Below are 11,479 nucleotides of genomic sequence, written 5' to 3' on the forward strand. Positions count from 1 at the left end.
AGTGGGGTAGAAAGGGCTGTGGGCTGTAGGGGGCTCCCACCTTCCATTTCTCTCTAGAATGTCCCATAGCATGAACCATGCCCCTAAACCAAAAATGACACAAACCTTCTCCAGACTCTAAAAACCCCTTTGGACCACACAGGACTTCTCTCTGTTTCCCCCTCCCCTGGACATCACCATACACACAGTTCAGTGATGACCTTTTATTTTGCATCATGGCCAAAACAGTTATTAAGGAGTTTCATTTCGAGGGTGCTCACTAATCAAGATAACAGAGACTAAAATACAAGGCTTACAAGCCTTACACTCATCTCTGGTGATTCGCTGAGTTCGTCTTGTCGAGTAAACTGTAAGATGCTGGAAGACAGAGAACATATCTAACAGAACATAACTATCAGTGAGTATTTGCTAAAGCCACAACTTGACTTACGACATATACAGTGTTCGGAAACAAAAGATCACATGTCTACATTCCACATAGATCGAAAATCTAGCCAACTTAGAGACTGCTTTATTTCGTCCGAGTAAGGTTTTACTTAATTTCTAAAGTTCTGTGATGGTAAGAAGAAGCCCACCAATCAACAGCCCATTTACACCACTTCACTCAAGCCTTAAGAAATGAGGCGGATGTCCTGCGCCTCTGATGAGGCGGGAAACAAGACTGATGCAAATGATACTCTAAGGTCTACAGACAGAACGATATTTAGGATCCTATCAGGCTAGCTCCAAACGCTGCCTTCCCACCTATTCCCCTGAAGTTCCTTGTAATTTGTTAGTGTGAATGAAATGACATCTCAGAAAGTGTTGCTTCTGACTAGTGAGAAACTTTTATGTCAAGAGAAGATGAATTGCTCCAAGGAGAAAAATAATGCCAGGCAAGTCCAAACACGTCTGCCTACCTACAAGTATGATTCCCACAAGCACGTCCTCCTCTTGCCAACCCATCTTCAACCTTATAGGGTGCAGATGTTTCTGAAAGTTTCTCCTTGCTCCAGGTACTATGGAAGAGACAGTGTCTGGCTTCATCCTGGAAACCATGGGATATGTGGCATCCATCATGTTTTGGAGATGGGCCATTTTTACATTAGCCACCCTTGCCAAAATCTAAGAAGCATGGCTGTTTCTCATCATGTGGTCGCTGGCTCTGAGAGCTGTGGTTTGAAGAGGGAAACAATAATAATCCTATACATGAATGACTAACATTTTATGGGGAAGACAGAAAATAGTTTAAATGTTTTCCATGATCCTCTTTTTGAACTACAAATGATAGTCAAACAGGGGTCATTGCCCTAGCTGATAATTTTCAGAATTGCAGACCCTACACTAAATAACATTCACAGATGGTTCCTTTCTTTGAATATCAGTGCTCTCCCTCTTGGGAGCTGGCAGCTACTCAGAGGAGAGCATTAAACTGGCCAGAAAGAGACCTGGGATCCTCTGGATCTCTTTCCTTTGTTCAAAGTAAGAGATTTTGACAGATTCCCTGGCCACCAGTCTTCCAGCTCTGGTTCTGGGCAATCCCCAAGAGATCACAGATACTTTGTATACCTTCCACATCCACCACTGTAATTGCAGAGTCCCTATCTTCCTTGTGATTGTATTTACTAGAACCAAACCCATCAGTTTTGAGACATCGCCAAATTCACTGTAGGAACAAGTCATAAGTCCACTGAGAAGCGCATGCCAGTTGTGAGGAGACTCCAGTCTGATGGGCAAGATGACCACCTCCTTTTTATTTCATTCTTCTTCTTCTTCTTCTTCTTCTTCTTATTATTATTATTATTATTATTATTATTTTGAGACGGAGTCTAGCTCTGTCGCCCAGGCTGGAGTGCAGTGGTGCAATCTCGGCTCACTGCAAGCTCCGCCTCCCGGGTTCACGCCATTCTCCTGCCTCAGCCTCCCGAGTAGCTGGGACCACAGGCGCCCGCCACCACGCCCGGCTAATTTTTTTGTATTTTTAGTACAGACGGGGTTTCACCGTGTTAGCCAGGATGGTCTCGATCTCCTGATCTCATGATCCACCCGCCTCGGCCTCCCAAAGTGCTGGGATGACAGGCGTGAGCCACCGCGCCCGGCCACCTCCTTTTAAAGTCGTTCCCAACCCATTCTTCGCCCCACTGCATGGCCCACACGGAAACATCTCAGTTTACCACCGCACGATGTGAGTGCGTTCTGCACTCACCAAAGGGAAAAGAAGTCTGAAGGATAAGGCAGAGAAGAGAAAGCTTACAGGCAGGAGGATTGGTGGGCAGGCAAGAGATATGATGGAAGAGGCAGAGGGAAAGATGGTAAAGGGGCAAAGAAAAGCCCCTGTGTTGGCACACAGAAGAACTGAACCCAGAACTAGAAAGGTGAAAAACTCTATTATAGGCTATGGGGCTCCAATTCACACTTCATTAGGCTTTGGACGATCCCAACAGAAGGTTCTCATGTGCTTCTCAAACCTCTGGCAGGGGCATCAGGTGTATCCACGCTACCACAGCGCCATCTGCTGGAGTGGTGCGACTTATCATGACCTAATCAAACTTTTAGGACTAATTCCATCTTGCAACAATTCCAGGCAATAAATACAGGTGACAGAATATATTATTGAGGAATATGTACCACTGAAGTTCACACATTTTTATGTCCTATTGATTATCTCCTCTCAGAACAAGTGTAGAGTAACTTTACAGTCCACATACTGAAAGATTCCCTCCCCATTCCATTTTTTTTATTTCTTCCCACCCCATTTTGAACGGCTCAGCTATCAACAAAATTTTCAATAAGAAATACATTGCCTTTAGATGTACCTTTTTCAGCAATGTAAAACTACCTTACTTATTATTCTAATGATCTCTATTTTGAGCATCTCTTTAAACTACATATAGATCAATGTCATGAAGCACTCCATTTATTATAATCTGTAATATAAATATCTCACATCTAGTCATTAAACACTAATATTCATTTTGTTGCCTTTCTTTCTCCACAGTTTTCCCATGTGATTCTCTTAAGAACAAATATAATACAGTCGTGTAAATCTAAGTGATTTATTACACAAGTGATTATCCTAGAGATATTGGGACCCACGACGTGGGGCTCCACCAGTGTTCCTCTGTTATATAAGCTCAGGTATGAGTTCTGGGAAGCCACAGAGCGTGGGAGCAAAACCACATGCTTTGGCTCAGACCTCGACTGGAATGCGGGCACCACCACTTACTAAGTGGCCTTCTCAAGCCTGTCTCCTATCTGTAGAATGGGAATGATCTACTGACTTCACAGGATTGCTGTGAGGATTAAACGGAAATCGGTACACAAAATGGCCAGCACAGTGCTAACATCTAGAAGATGCTGCCCAGCCCCAAAGAGATCTACCAGAGAAACAATAATTCTCATTTTTAGTCAAGCTACAAAATAAGACTCCTCATTTCTGATTTGTTTTATAAAAATGCAAAAAAGAGAGAGAAGAAAAGTGTTCCAAGATTCTGATACCACTCACCCTGGTTTTCACTTGAAAGTCAACCAATTAGTGAGCACCAGGGTGAAGACGGAATTCTGCCAGCCACAGTACCCACGAGATTCCACAACACACTTGACTTTCATTCATGTGTACTACAATCCTGTGGGTTAAAGGGCCATAAAAGTTGTCCTGGTTTTTCTTATACTTCAAAGGAAGCGATTTAATGGCCATGAATTACAGCCTCCCGATTACACTGTAACTATGGAACACGACTGTTCTGGTATGATTTCCAGTCTGGCTCCCTCACCAAAGGAACTTCAAGGTAAGAATTTAAACAAAATAACCTTTCCAGGCTTTCATCCAGCTTCCTCATGCAAGAGGCTCTATCCTTGGGAGCCCAGGGAATGTATGAGCACACGAAGGGTTATGTAGGGTTGAGGCCAGACAGAGGATGGTCTGGAGAGTTGTGTTGAGGGAGGGCAACCCGGAAAATGGACAGCACTCTTCCCTGGGGAGGCCTATATGCTACAGACACTATAAGAAAGAAAAGAATAGGGGATAATGATTTTGTTTTGAGACAGCTTCTCACTGTGTCACCCAGGTTGGAGAGCAGTGGTGCGATCACGACTCCCTGCAGCCTCAACCTCCTTGGACTCAGGTGATCCTCCCACCTCAGCCTCCCGAGTAGCTGGGACTACAGGCGTGCACCACCATGCCTGGCTAATCTTTTTGTACTTTTTTCTAGAGATGGAGTTTCTCCATGTTGCCCATGCTGGTCTCAAACTCCTGGGCTCAGGCCATCTGCCCATCTTGGCCTCCCAAAGTGCTGGTATTATATGCATGAGCCACTGGGACTGGCCTAATTTTAACATTTTAAGGGGGAAACATTACATTAAGAATGTTGGTTACAAAGAAAAACCTCAAAAATGTGGGCTCTGCCTATCTTACTGCCATTGCTTAATTAGCCAGATAGAGCAAGCCAAAAATATTCCCATTGCCCTACGACTCAGTAGACAAGGATAAATCTTTCTCACAGTAGCAAAGCAAATGCTTACAGCTGGGAGGCCATCACATATGGTGGAGCCAACGCCGTACTTGGAACTGGATTTGATTTTCAATCCTGGTTTCTCATTAACTAGCTCTCTGACCTTGGGCAGCTTCCCTGAACGTTGGTTTGCTCATCTGAAATGGGGACAGTCACCTGTGTCTATAAAGGGCTACCCATTAAATTAGATGATGTGAGGATAAGTGAATCAAACCTTCCTTGATATGTCATATTCCTCATCTCAGCTGGAATACAGCAGGACCTAGGGAATAGGTCCAGTTTTCTGCAGAGGGTCATATGGGCATAGTTGAAGCATGTAAAGGGGCGCCCTTACAGTGATGGTAGAAAAGCAAAACACAAGTATCTGCTTACTGCAGAATCCTCTCACAAATAGAGAATCCTATGAAAACTGCAAAGGGATAAAGAAAAAGCAGGGGAAGCCAGGTCCTTCAGACCTCCAGTCAGCAGTCACTCTCAATCATTACCAGACATCGTCACTGAATTTAGGGCCCCTGTCAGAACCAGCACACATATGCAGTCATGGTTACAGGCCAGAACACACACCTCTTGACATTTAAAGATGTTCAATTGGCCTCCATATGAGATGTGGAGTTTGAGAACCTAATTGTTCCCAAGCTCTGTGAATGGGTTTTATATACTCCAAAGACAGCTAGATATTGAAAGGGTGAGAGGAAGGAGAAAAGGCGGGATCTTGACATTTGGGAAGCAATTCTACTACACTGTTTTAAGATTGGTTTTAAAAATTAAAGATGTGATTTGATGTTTGTGTTAAAAGCACAACCATGTCCTGATTGCTAAAAGAAATCTAACCTCTATGTCATGGTCCCCCAAAGCCCCAAAGTGGACTTTAAAGTTGTTAAAGTAAAACTCTACTTTGTAGGAAGAGCCCGCCTTGCTATTCTACCTTAAAACTGATGAGCGAGTTGGAGGGACTGGGATGTTGGAGGGGCTGGGGTGCTGGAGGGGCCGGGGCGGGACAGGGGGGACAGGGGAGACACGGGTGGTGAGTCCAGGAATATCCAGGCTGGACCCACGTAGGTTCCTCTTCCTACCAAACGGGAACGGGGACGTGCGCCCCGTTTCCCAGATGGAAGTCCTGGGTGATAATGTGAGAAGCCCTGACTGCACACCTGTCTTTCCCCACATATTTACAAAGTTTGGGGGAAAACTGGAAAGTGATATGCAGCCCCTGTATAATTCTGACTTACTCTCAAAAGACTTTTTAAAAAACTAAAAAATAAATGGAAATCAGCTACAGCTTTTCTGATGTGTGAATAAAGAGACAATTTAAAAGGCATCAAGTGCCAAATACTGCCCTGTCTCACGTAACGAAACTGCCCTGTCTTTCAGCCCACTGAGAACAGAGGGCATACACCGCAGGGAGGTGAGCTGTCTCGGAAGGAGCCTCCACGCGGACCCCACAGCTACATTAACTACTGAGCGTAATCATGAACGCGTAATCGCGGGGCTATCGAAGACTCCATAACAAACAAGATCAAGGAGCCTGGAGCCTCTAAAACACGAGAAACAATTAGCACTACGAAATCGAAGAGCAGACACAGCCAGAGCTTGAGAAAAGGCATGGGCAGGGGCTGGACTGCTCAATCCTGCTCATTCCTCCCTTCCTTCCTGTTACACGGTTATGTTCTGAGGTGCTGCCGAGAGGCGCCTCCCCTCCTGGGCCAGAACTGAGGCTAAGGCCCGAAGCTGAGGACAGAAAGTGATCAACTCCCCACATTCTAAAGAGGCTGTTGGAGAAGCGGCCACAACTGGGGCCTGCCATCCTCCTCCGGGGATTATCAGGCAGCACTCTACTACCAATCCCACAGGACCATAATTATCCTTCCCAATCCGTAGAAAGCAAGACTCGGAAGCATGAGTTTGTCTTTGGCCTTGTAGGAGGTTTCTGTTCAAGAGGAAAACTGATGCCACGAAGGATGGGATGAGGTGCTTTCTCTTCCCAGAAGGGAAAGGTTTGGGTGCCTCACGAAAGGGAGTCTGGAGTTAGCTCCCTGGCCAGCGATCTACTTGCAGAGCCAACTCTCTGATCTCACCTTAATAAATGAGATCCACTCACCTGGCACTTTGGGTTTCATGTAGGGGGAGGGATGGAAGAGTTAGGGGAATAAAAGGAGATGAAGGAACTGAAGAAAAGGCAGAAGGAGGCCGGGTCTGGTGGCTCACATCTGTAATCCCAGTATTTCGGGAGATCTAGGTGGGTGGATCACTTGAGTCCAGGAGTTTGAGACCAGCCTGGGCAAGACGGCGAAACCCCACTCTACCAAAAATAGAAAAAAAAAAAAAAAAAAGTTAGCCAGGCACGGTGGCATATGCCTGTAGTCCCAGCTACTCGGGAGGCTGAGGTGGGAGGATCACGTGAGCCTGGGAGGTTGAGGCTGCAGTAAGCCCTGATCACACCACTGCACTCCAGCCTGGGAAACAGAGCCAGACCCTGACCAAAAAAAAAAAAAAAAAAAGGCAGAAGGGCATGACAAAAAATATACTGCAGGGCAATTTGTACTCAGACGTGGGAAACAGGATTAAATGCATTAGAAAAGAACCAAACTGAAATATTTAAAAATGGCAGTAATCAGTCAGTTAACAATCCATTCCCCATGGATAATAAGTCTGTGATTTCTACACCAAAGAAAAAGTGTTCAAGTCATTGTCCCCACCATAGGAGCTTCAACAAAGCGACGCCAGAGAAAGACACTGGCCTACGACGACAGCCATCTGGAGGAGGTCCTAATGCCATCACAAGCTATGTGACAAAATGAAGTCCCTTCATTTCTCTCAGCCTTTCCTTACCTGTAAACAGGGCAAGAATGGAAGGCTGAAATAGTCAGAGGTTCCTCAATGGTAATGAAGAAACATGACCTGTGCACAGTATTCCGAAAGGCCTTGGAGAAACCGTGTCCTCATCCACATACGCTCGGAGCCTGTGTTGGAGAAACATCAGTTACCACTGGCCTATGATGTCTAAGGGCTCTTGACACATCCTGTAACTCCACGTAAATAAGAAATAAAGGTGGGCCTCACTGAAAGCAGAACTCCTCTCAGCCGAGGACTGGCTTAGCCTGAGTTTCTGGGAGGGGATCTGCCCTCTGGGCTTCCCCTCCCTCAGCCCATTAACATTTCTGTACTTAGAAGTCGGCTGGGATCCTGGAGGGCATAAGGGCTGTAAGAATGCCATGACTATTTTTAAAATTTTGAAAAATAAATACTAGAGGCTCTGGCAGCAACAGTGCCTGGGGAGTAGCTGTACCTCTGAAGTTTCCCTTTCCTTTCTCGAGCAACGCTGGGAGGGAGCTGTTTAAGGAGGAGCATCAACACCGGGGAACAAAGCAGTAGTGTTTGCACACAAAGCTTGGTGCTGGCAATTTTCTCCGTTTTGTTTTTTCATGCTGCCAAAGTCATTTGTTTTGAAAATAGGAGCCTCTCCTTTGCCCCCAGCATCCCTGTTGAGACACTAAACCACAGGATTAAATCTGTTTAGGCCTGCAGAGTGCGGTAAATCCTCTGAGACACCTCAGCACCTTCCCCAGGTGAGACATTCGAGTTCAGGGATGAAGAAATCGGCTCTGGAGTCAGAGACTCAAGTTCAAGTGCCAGCCGTACCGCTTGCTAGCAGTGTGGCCTTGGGCAAATCAGTTGGCTTCGGTTTCCTCCTCTTAGCTGCAAAATATGAAAAACAGGCCTGCTATGAAATGCCTGGCCCATAGTCAACACTCAGCAAATGATAACTAGATAAAATAATGGTGGTAAAACCAGCAAAAAATCGACAGGTGTGTATCGTTGGGCCGTAATGTGAAACCACGTTCAAAGTACTTTAATGTAGCATCCTTCAGGGTGCTCACAATGCTGCAGACTGTAGGAACCAAGTTAGCAATACAGGTTGGAATTCATGTACTGGGGGCTATACTAATATACAAAGTATAGGTGATTTGTCTAGGTTGTTTTTGATGCATACTAGCCTGAAGCTAGAGGACGTCAACTACTGTTATTTAAAGTGTCCCTTCTATTTCTAGGAAGAGTCTACAATCCTAACTTTAATGCATTTTTGTCTAAACTAAGAGTCTTCACATTTTTTGAAGTCACAGAAATATTTGTGAATATATATTTTTAACTGGAACTTGATTACTCTGTAACATATATGTGTGTATACACACACACACGCACACATACATAAAAGGGTAACAAAGCAAAGGATAATCCTGGTTTGTGTATATTTCACGTAGTGGAAGGAATATTAGATTCCAAGTTAGATCACCTACTTCCAATACTGAAGATGGTCAGAGCCTTAAGGCAAGTCTCTTCAATCAGGTCTTAGTATCCTCATTATTTAAAAAAGGAGAAAGATATTAAAATACCTTCAAAATTATTGTTGTGACCCCAGGCAGAGTAACTAGAATGAAGCAGAAGAAGCTATTGGAATAGGATGTTGTCTCATGTAAGATCTTCTTTTTTTTTTTTTTTTTTTTTTTGAGATGGAGTCTTGCTCTGTTGCCCAGGCTGAAGTGCAATGGTGTGATCTCGGCTCACTGCAACCTCCACCTCGCGAGTTCAAGCAATTCTCCTGCCTCAGCCTCCTGAGTAGCTAGGATCACAGGTGAGTGCTACCATGCCCAGCTAATTTTTGTATTTTTAGTAGAGATGGGGTTTCACCATGTTGGCCAGGCCGGTGACCTCATGATCTGCCCGCCTCGGCCTCCCAAAGTGCTGGGATTACAGGCGTGAGCCACTGTGCCCGACCAAGATCATGTTTATTATAAAGTTTGTTATAAAGCTTTCTTGGTATTATCCCCAATAACAAAAACTTTAAAAAAAAAAAAAAAAGAGCCAGTATTTTTGGCCAGGCACAGTGGCTCACGCCTATAATCCCAGCACTTTAGGAGGCCAAGGCAGGTGGATCATTTGAACTCAGGAGTTCAAGACCAGCCTAGGCAACATGGTGAAATCGGTCTCTACTAAAAATACAAAAATTAGCCAGGCGTGGTGGCACACAGCTGTAATCCCAGCTACTAGGGAGGCTGAGGCAGGAGAATCGCTTGAACCCAGGGGGCGGAGGTTGCAGTGAGCTGGGATCGCACCACTGCACTCCAGCCTGTGCAACAAAAAACAAACAAACAAAACAAAAACAAAAAAAAACAACAAAAACCCCAATATTTTTAAAAATAACAGTGGAAATTGTGTTTGTGAATGTCATAAGAAGTTTCTTTACTTCTTCTAGTTCTCTGTTGAGAAACAATACAGAATCGTATGTTCTGTCTATTGGGGCAACAATTCAATCACAGCAGGATAAAAATGGACTTTTAAAAAGTGACCCCTGCTCTTGTTTTCTCCTCCCCTTCATCAGTTCACTACCAGACCTCACACTGGACACGAAGCTTCTCCATGCAGAGAAAGACCTACAGCTCTAGCATGATGTACTCATTGATAAGAGTTGATCAACACGTATCCAGAGCCCAATGATGCCAGGAAGAAAGCCTAAACATAATTTAATAAACTCCCTCTCTCTTTTCTCCATTTCCTACTACTTTGGTTTACTTAAACCAGATTTCTTGCAGGAGAAATCTGAGTGCATTTTTGGCAAGCAGCTAACTGAGTTATCTTTGCTTATTCATTAAACGAACAGTGTGATGAAGAAAGTCCAAATAGGAAAGACAAAGGGAAATGGGGAAAAGTTAACTTCCCATCCCAAAATATTTCTTGGATTAAAAGGCAAACTCATCCAATCTTAAGGGTTAGAGGGCTAAAATAATTGTTCCATGATGTAGCTGTTAGAAGGCATTAGATATTAACTATGGCATGGTCTCTATGGATATCTGCGTCATCTATTTAGATATTATGTGCTGAAAATCAAAAACATTAAGCTAAAGAAGGTTAAGGAAAGATGGTGTTTCCCCAGGGAAAGCTGTGCTCATCCTAGTTTGATAGTCTCCTAGGAAAATTTGGATACTTTCACAGGAAGGACATATAACATGCTTCCAGAGTCACGAGGTTTGAAGACGGCTGAAGACGTCATCTTGTCCCCACATGCGGCCCAGGAAGAGCAAAGTCTAGCACCACGTTGGGACTAGAAATCTACATTTTAAATCATATGACAAATTTAGAGATCTAATGGTGTATTAGCAAGATAAGTTTCAAATACATCAACAAAATGATAGGCAGAAGGAACCTCAAAACTTTTGTGATCTCAATTCCCCATTTCATAGATGGGGGAAATCAAGGGCCTAAGAGCTGAAGAAATTGCCAAAGGTTGAATAACACTCCTCAGACACCACCTTCCTCCTCTCTGGGACTTCACATTATTTCATTTTCTTTTACTATTCTGCCTGGGCTTTGACTTTCTGGAATTTTAAATACCAATATAGGAATCATCAGCTGGCGTCGATCCTCAATAAGATGACTTAAAGTTTACTCATGATGGTTTTTCATGGTCAGAAAGTGAACGCTACAGGTTTGGTCTATGTGCCTGTAAAATTTAGAAAAAGGACATAAAAAGGAGGAGAATTTAAAAATCACCGGGACCAGTGTCGATGCTGTGAGTGGGAATTCCTACTTACAGGGGCCCCAGTGCAAGCTCCCTCTTAGTTAGCTGCCTTCTGACCCAGCTATCTAGTTTTCAACAGAGCTCATTAACTCTGTTAAAACCACTCACTTATGCTATGGTAATTCACATAGGAGAATGGCATAACTAACTAATATGGGTGGGGGGGCACTGGCTCTAGTATTAAAGTGGATTGATAACTCACTGAAATCTGCATGATCACACACACACTCCTTATCTTGCTAAGTTTACGCTTGCTCCACTACAAACTGAATACCAGCTCTTAGTACCCTCAATAGCTACCCTTTCCTCACTGCAGAAGAACTAAGCTTTTCATCAGACACCCAAATCAAACTGTTACTGGCTGTCAATATCATTATCCACTGATACTGGCTACCAGTTGTTTGCTGGTACTGGC

The 11,479-nt window shown here is 44.2% G+C and overlaps 1 protein-coding gene across 2 annotated transcripts in view; it reads right to left on the minus strand.

Moving 5' to 3' along the window:
* SMYD3 (SET and MYND domain containing 3) overlaps positions 1–11,479 on the minus strand; it is a 739,205-nt gene that overhangs the window by 251,768 nt on the left and 475,958 nt on the right. The window lies entirely within an intron of this gene.

This window comes from Hylobates moloch, unplaced genomic scaffold (assembly GCF_009828535.3).
Source record: "Hylobates moloch isolate HMO894 unplaced genomic scaffold, HMol_V3 SCAFFOLD_18, whole genome shotgun sequence".
NCBI lineage: Eukaryota > Metazoa > Chordata > Mammalia > Primates > Hylobatidae > Hylobates > Hylobates moloch.